This window comes from Lygodium microphyllum, chromosome 15, assembly GCF_053477565.2.
Source record: "Lygodium microphyllum isolate KBCC chromosome 15, Lygodium_microphyllum_v1.1.10, whole genome shotgun sequence".
Classification (NCBI taxonomy): domain Eukaryota; kingdom Viridiplantae; phylum Streptophyta; class Polypodiopsida; order Schizaeales; family Lygodiaceae; genus Lygodium; species Lygodium microphyllum.
Genome location: NC_141149.1, coordinates 69,114,996 through 69,122,414, shown reverse-complemented (window position 1 = coordinate 69,122,414; position 7,419 = coordinate 69,114,996).

Sequence of the window (7,419 nt, the reverse complement as noted above, 5' to 3'; positions counted from 1 at the left end):
TAGAGCTGATGGTTGTGGCTTTGTTCTTGATGACGTGCTTGAGTCATTGGTGCACTCGGTTGAGCTTGTGATGCAAATGTCACACTACTACATGTTGGTGAGGTTTTAGAACACTAGCAGGACTAGGCTGCGATACTGTGTGAGTAGCAAGCTGTGGCTCTGGCCGATAGACTTGTTCTAGCTTATGCATTGAGGCTCTATGGGCTTCCAATCTGAGTCGTTTGTGGCATTGGGGCATTTTTTGTCATGTGGCTTGGTGTGGTCAAGGTTGTGGGTGACATTTGAGTAGTGACCTTGGCCATCTTGGCTTTAGGTATCCATATCCAAGCATTACCCTTGTAATAGCCTTACACTCAACAAGATCTTCGGGAGACCATTTGTTGATGCCTATAGTTCCTCCTCTGCCTCCTAGGTCTCGAATATGAGTTCCTAGCCTTGTGAGGTTGTGATTGTGTGCTTTTAGGTGGTGACCTTTGATGTTTAGGCATCCATTTGAACTATGGTGCATGGGCCTTACCTTTGGTTTCAGCGTTTTGCTAGTTTTGAGGTTTGGTGCAGGTTATGACAAGTTACAACCCCCCTCCTTAGGCTTGGTGGTGGGTATCTCTATCATTGGCTTTGTAGGATTTGATGGAGCCGTACTGCCCTTGCTAAAAGGAATGATTGTATGTATGTTGCCGATGGCTAGATGAATGCGCTATGATTGGTAGTCAACATTACAAAATGTTTACTTTTTAAACATACATCCTATTAGTGATTCCATACCTACATCCTTTGCATTCGGCAACACATAAAAGATCATTGGTATGATTTCAGACTCGATAGAGACTGCAACCTTGCACTTTCTCAGAAGTGCATATGATGGACCCCCAAATGGGTTGAGTTTGACATTAGTGGGTTGCAATTGTGGTTTGCCAATTTGAATCCAATGATCGTGAGTCAAGATATTAAAGTTAGCTCCCTCATCAATCAATGCATCAAATGTATGTGTTTGCTTGGTAGTGACAATCATGCCAAGTAAGCTGGAGCCACGACTTTCACATCTTCATCTTCAATCTCCGTGATAGTGGCCACTCATACATTGATAGGGGACTCTAGCATTAGAGGCTCATATAGTGGGTGCATGGGTTGGTAGTACTTCTTTATGTGACTGTCATCAAAAAATCCTATGCCCTCACCCTCTAGGGTTTCAAGTTTTGCATTACTAGATTTGGATGATGGTGCAAACTTTGAAAGGTCCAAGGCCCCAAAACTTCATTTTCTTCTTATGTCCTTTGACTGAGTACAATAGTACTAAGTTGCCATGTTCAAAATCTTGTTGCTTGACGTTCTTGTCAAACCAACTCTTGCATCATGCCTTCTTGCATATCAATGCATGGGTGGCTAGACAAGTCTCTGATAAGCATTCTAGCTTGATTAGGTGCTCCTTCCATGCCTCTCTTCCATCCCATCTCTCTTGAAGAGCTATTCTCAAGCTCAGAACAAGACCTTAACGGGTAGAATTGCTTCTGTTTCGTATGTCAACTTGAAGGGAGTCTATCCTACATCCATTTTACAGGCTTTCTGATAGGCCCATAAGGCTGCCATTAGTTTGTTACCCCAGTCACTACATGAAACTGAGACTACTTTGGTCAAGATATTCACCAAGTTTTTATTAGTAGACTCAGCACATGGCCATTTTCCTGAGGGTAGTAAGGTGAGTATTTTTTATGGATGATCAAGAAGGTGAATAGGAGGTAAGCGATCACTTCATTGATGAAGTGTGTGCCTTGATCACTAACCAGTTCAATGGGACAGTCCAATCACGAGATCACTTGCTCCCATAGGAACTTAGGGTCCTAGCATTAGTTTTCCTCGTGGCTCATGCTTGCGCTCATTTTGTGAGATAATTGATGGCAACAATGATGTACTTGGCCTACAAATACTATATTGTGGGACTAATACGCCTAATGAAGTCAATCCCCCACTTCTCGAATGGTTTCTTGCAATGACTGGACTTAACTCCATTTTGTCCTTGCAAATAGGTACCTTGGTTAGTTGGCACTCGTCCCACCACAATTGAGACTGCAGCACCTTGGAGGATGTCATGTCTCTGCTAAAATGTCCTCCTGCAATCCCATCATCTGCCTTTGTAAGTATATCATGGATTTCATTCTCACACACACATCTTTGTAGCAACCCATCTTGCCCTAGCCTATAGAGTTTGCATGCTATCATTTGATAGGGTTGTATTTTAAGGATGAGTTGCTTAAGTTGAGCGATTTTTAATGGATCTTTTAGGCAAAAGCACTTGGACTATGTCGTCTGCCCAATATGGCATCAAGTCAGCTCTAAACAAATCTCGTTCGCTAGACAAGTTAAATAGGTGTGCATTTGGCAATTTGTCCGTAATGCCCTATCCGCCAATAGCTTCTCCAGTGGGTATGTTAGACATATGATCAACCATGTAATGCTGCTTTCCCTTTCATACAACCATAGAGAATTCAAATTCTAAAAGAAAAAGTAACCATCGAACAATGTGTCATGTATGCTACTTTCCCTTTCGTACAACCATAGAGAAGTCAAATCATAAAAGCAAAAGTAACCATCGAACAATGTGTCCTGTATGCTACTTTCCCTTTTGTACAACCATAGAGAAGTCAAATTCTAAAAGCAAAAGTAACCATCGAACAATGTGTCCTATAGTGCAAGGTTTGTTAACAAGATATAGCAAGGCTTGATGGTCAACAAAGAAGGTAAAAAGCGTAGCCAAAAGATAATGTCAAAATTTCTTTACAACAAACACCATAGCTAAACCCTCTCTCTTTGTCACTAAGTAGCTCATTTCCATATCCGTCAGTTGTCTGCTAGCAAAGCTCATTGATAGCCTAGATTGTGTTCACTGGGATGGAATAACACAGCTCCCATGGCAAACTTCAAAGCATCAATATGAATGTGGAAGGTTATGGTACATTGTATTGGGTATGCTTGACTCTTTGGGCACCGCCCATTAGCTTTATTTCTATTTTGTGCTAAAGCAAACTCAAAAGCTAAAAGCTTGCTATTTTGTAATTTGGGCTATTATTTGAGCTTGAAGATGAATAATACATAAAATACATGCTTTGTGGAGCGCTCACACAAGGCATGGGGGGAGATTGCACCCAATTGGTCTCTTCTTTATGTCGTGCATGCTTTTTACCTTGAGTTTTGTGCGAAAAATAGAGTTCTTTTGTTCTTGGAGACCTTCCGGCATTCACTATGCGAGCGTACATCATCCGATCTGTGCACCAGTGGTATCAGAGCGAAGCTGAGATCAAGAGCTTCCAATCGCTACCCATCTTGTGCAAAGGCGGAGCTCCTGGAACGATCGAGCTCTACGGTCAATCTCGTCGCGAATGGTCGATATGGGTGGATTCCTGGTGGTCAAGAACCTTTGTTCCCATCTTTAGATCGCGAAGGACCGCCGGCCTGCAGCAGTGGAGGACCACTCCTACATCCTCTCATACAAGTCGTGGTTACACATAGATAAGCTCTATATCTTCAAAAGCTTAAAAGTTTTCATTAGTATTAAGCTTAATAATAAAGCTTAAAGAAGCTTTAAGCTTCACAAATTTCAACTCGGCATATCAGAGGATGCTCGCGGAATTTTTGGCGGCTGAAATCCCCCCCCCTAAAATTCACCGTTTTCATCAATCTAAGCTATAAGCTTAATCACTTAAGCTTTCAAATCTCACAAGCTTAATAAATTCTGCAAGTCTTCCAAGTTCAAGTTCTGCAAGTTTGCTAAATCAACCAAGTTTTGCAAGTCATGGTACTCTGCAAGTCACCTAAGTCTGCAACTCTGCAAGTCAGACAAGTCACTTGAAGTCAAAACTGACTTCTGTTCAAAACTCATAGAAAGGCTGTTCCTGCGCAGAAACTCCGAACTGTAAAGTTGTTCATTGGAAGGTACTGTTCATATACGCAGGTTTGCTGAACCATTTTCAGCACACGCAAAAGGATAAAATGCAGATTTTTCAAAGATTATAAATTCCGCAATACCAAAGACGAAGATTGTGAAAGCCACACACAAAAATATATAAGCCTTGTACACCTGAACTTGAGCTACGCTCATCCCGCTAATTGGATTTTGAGAGTGTGAGGTCTTTTGAAGTTTTGTAGGATGACTGAATCACATATGGATGATTTAATGGCTAAAGGTGATCTTCCTGAACTTACGATGGAGCAATTATGATGCAGTTGGATGAAGAACGACGAGCTAGGCAAGCATTGCAAGTTCAATTGGCTAATTTACAAAGATCGACTACCGACAAAGAGGAACCTCAATCTGAAGACCTTATTCGACGTACCATCGACGCGACTCTCGAAGCTCAATCCATCCACAAGGAAACAAAGATAAGTAAAAGAAATTTCAAATTCTATACTTTCAATGGCACTCGAGAGGGAAAAATTGTTCTTGCATTCATCAGTCAGTTTGATGATTACTTTCATGAGGAAACATACGTAGAAAAAGATAAAATCAAGTGTGTCACTAATCATTTAGTGGATAGAGCATCTCTTTGGTGGACCGTGGTTCGTAAGAGTATAGATTGTCCCACTACCTGGGAGAATTTCAAGAAGAAGTTTATGCAGAATTTCCTTCCTCCACAATTTCATGAAAAAGCCATAAAGCAATGGGACATTCTTCAGCGAGATCGTGAGTCTATTCCTTAGTACACCGAACGCTTTTGGAATGCATTACTCCAGTTACGCATGCTTGAAGACGTACCTGAAGCGACACACAAGCGCAAGTATATGTCTGGATTACTTGGGCATTACTACGCTGAAGTTAATATGTTCAAGCCTGCAACTCTTGAAGATGTAATTTCTTTAGCTCATGACACTGAAGATAAGCTTCGAGGAAGAGACAAGCGTCCACAGCAATTCCAAGCCAATGGTAGCTATGGATCTAAGCAATTCAATTCAAATTTTAGAAGATTTAATCAAGGTCATTTTCCTTCATCATCTTTCCGTAAAACTTGGGCAAAACCATATGCTTTACCATCCAATATCAACCAAAACCCCAAGCCTATTCCACAGCCAAATCCTAATGTTCCTAGACTTCCTGCCATTGCAAACAATGTAACCAAAGCCAAACCTATAGTGTGTTATAAATGCCACCAACCTGGACATCTAGCAGCCAATTGCCATTCGAAGAAGCCACCTGTCCATTTCAACTACCTTGGAGCAATGGAAGATGACGAACATGAAGAAATGCCTGATTTCACGGAAGATGAAGACGACATTACCACTCCTTCGGATACTTTACTAGGTATGCCACCTCCACATTTTTTATTGACAATGAAATGTTTAGTGCATGGAAAGGAAAATATTATTTTGCATGATGATGGTAGTACTCATGATTTTATTTCTGCAAAACTAGTGAAAGAATTGAAGTTACAAACTGTTCCTATGCATTATCGCATTAAAGCAACATTCTTAGGTACTAGGTATAATGGAACACAGGAAGTGCATAACTTAGAAATTCAAATTGGTGAATATAATGAAAGAAGGAAATTTCTAGTTGTACCATTACAGTCTAGTGATATTATTTTAGGTATGCCTTGGCGTCATCAGCATAACCCTGATATAGATTATTCCACACATTTGATTAATATTCAATTTCAAGGAAAACATATTACATTGTATGGTATGCATGCATCTAATGCTTTTCCACTGCTTTCGCATACTCAAGCTAAACGTGCATTACACAAAAGTAGTAAATCTTATCTCATTTGGGTGAATGAACTGCAAGTTAAAGAAAACCATATGCACCCTAGGCATAAAGAATTTCTTGCACACTTTAAAGACTATTTTGCAGAAGATCTACCACCTGATTTACCTCCTTCACGTCCAGAAGACCATAAAATAGATTTGATTCCTGGTACACAACCACCTTGTAAAGCACCATATAGGCATAACCAGATAGAGAAAAAATAAATTCAAAGTCAAGTTGAGGAATTACTAAATAGAGGATTGATTAGAGTAGTTCTCCATTTGGTGCACCTGTTTTGTTAGTAAAGAAGAAAAATAATACTTATCATATGTGCATTGACTATCGTGCTTTAAATAAGATCACAGTAAAGAATAGATATCCAATTCCTAGAGTCAATGACCTTATGGATAAACTCCAAGGTACTGCCATATTTAGTAAAATAGACCTTAAATCTGGTTATCATCAGGTGAGATTAGATAAGTTTGACATATTCAAGACTGCATTTAGGACACAATTTGATCATTATGAATTCTTAGTAATGCCTTTTGGATTGACTAATGGACATGCTACATTTAGTAGAATGATGAATCGTATATTTTTGAAATATCAGCATTGTGTTATAGTCTTCTTTGATGATATTTTGGTGTTTAGTAAAAATGAGAAAGAACATTATGAACATTTGTCCTTGGTTTTCAAGTTATTAAAAGATAATCAACTGTATGCTAATCTAGAAAAGAGTGAGTTCTTTAAAACAGAATTGAATAATTAGGTCATATCGTATCATCAGATGGTATTAAGGTTGACCCTAAGAAAATAGAAGCAATATTGAATTGGCATATACCTAAAAATGTGCATGAGTTACGATCTTTCCTAGGTCTTGCTAGTTTCTACAGGAATTTTGTGCATAATTTTTCATTACTTGCTTTGCCTTTGACTAAACTTTTGAAGAAAGATATTGTTTATCATTGGTCCGATAATCAACAGAAATCCTTTGACTTATTGAAACATGCATTAACCCATGCTCCTATATTACAACTACCTGATTTTAATAGACCATTCTTTTTAGTAGTGACTGATGCTAGTGGATCTGGAATAGGAGCCGTACTTATGCAAGACAATCATCCCATAGCCTATTCTAGTTGTAAACTGAAACTCTCCGACCTTAAATATTCCACATATGATAAAGAATTATTAGCTGTAGTAAAAGCTCTAAGACAATGGAAACACTACCTAATGGGTTCTAAATTTATGATTAAGACCGACCAACAAAGTATTAGACATTTACTTAGCCAACCCCAAATATCTGATAGACATATCAAATGGGCATCCTTTATTCAGAGTTTTCATCCTATCATTCAATATCAACCCGGTAAAGAAAATGTAGTGGCTGATGCATTAAGTAGAAGACCTGCCATTCATAATATTTCTGTTATATCATTTGATTCTTTAATTCCTATGAAAGATACTTATCATCAGGACATTACTTTTCATGCTGATTGGAATAAATTAGTTGAAAATAACTGGATTCCAATTGATTCACTGTCTTATAATGATGGATTCATGTTTTATGAAAAGAGATTATGTGTTACAGTTCCATTCAGATCTTTTGTTTTGAATGAGATTCATTGTCCTCCATATCAAGGTCATAGAGGTATCATATCTACTTTACGTATATTAACTGAAGA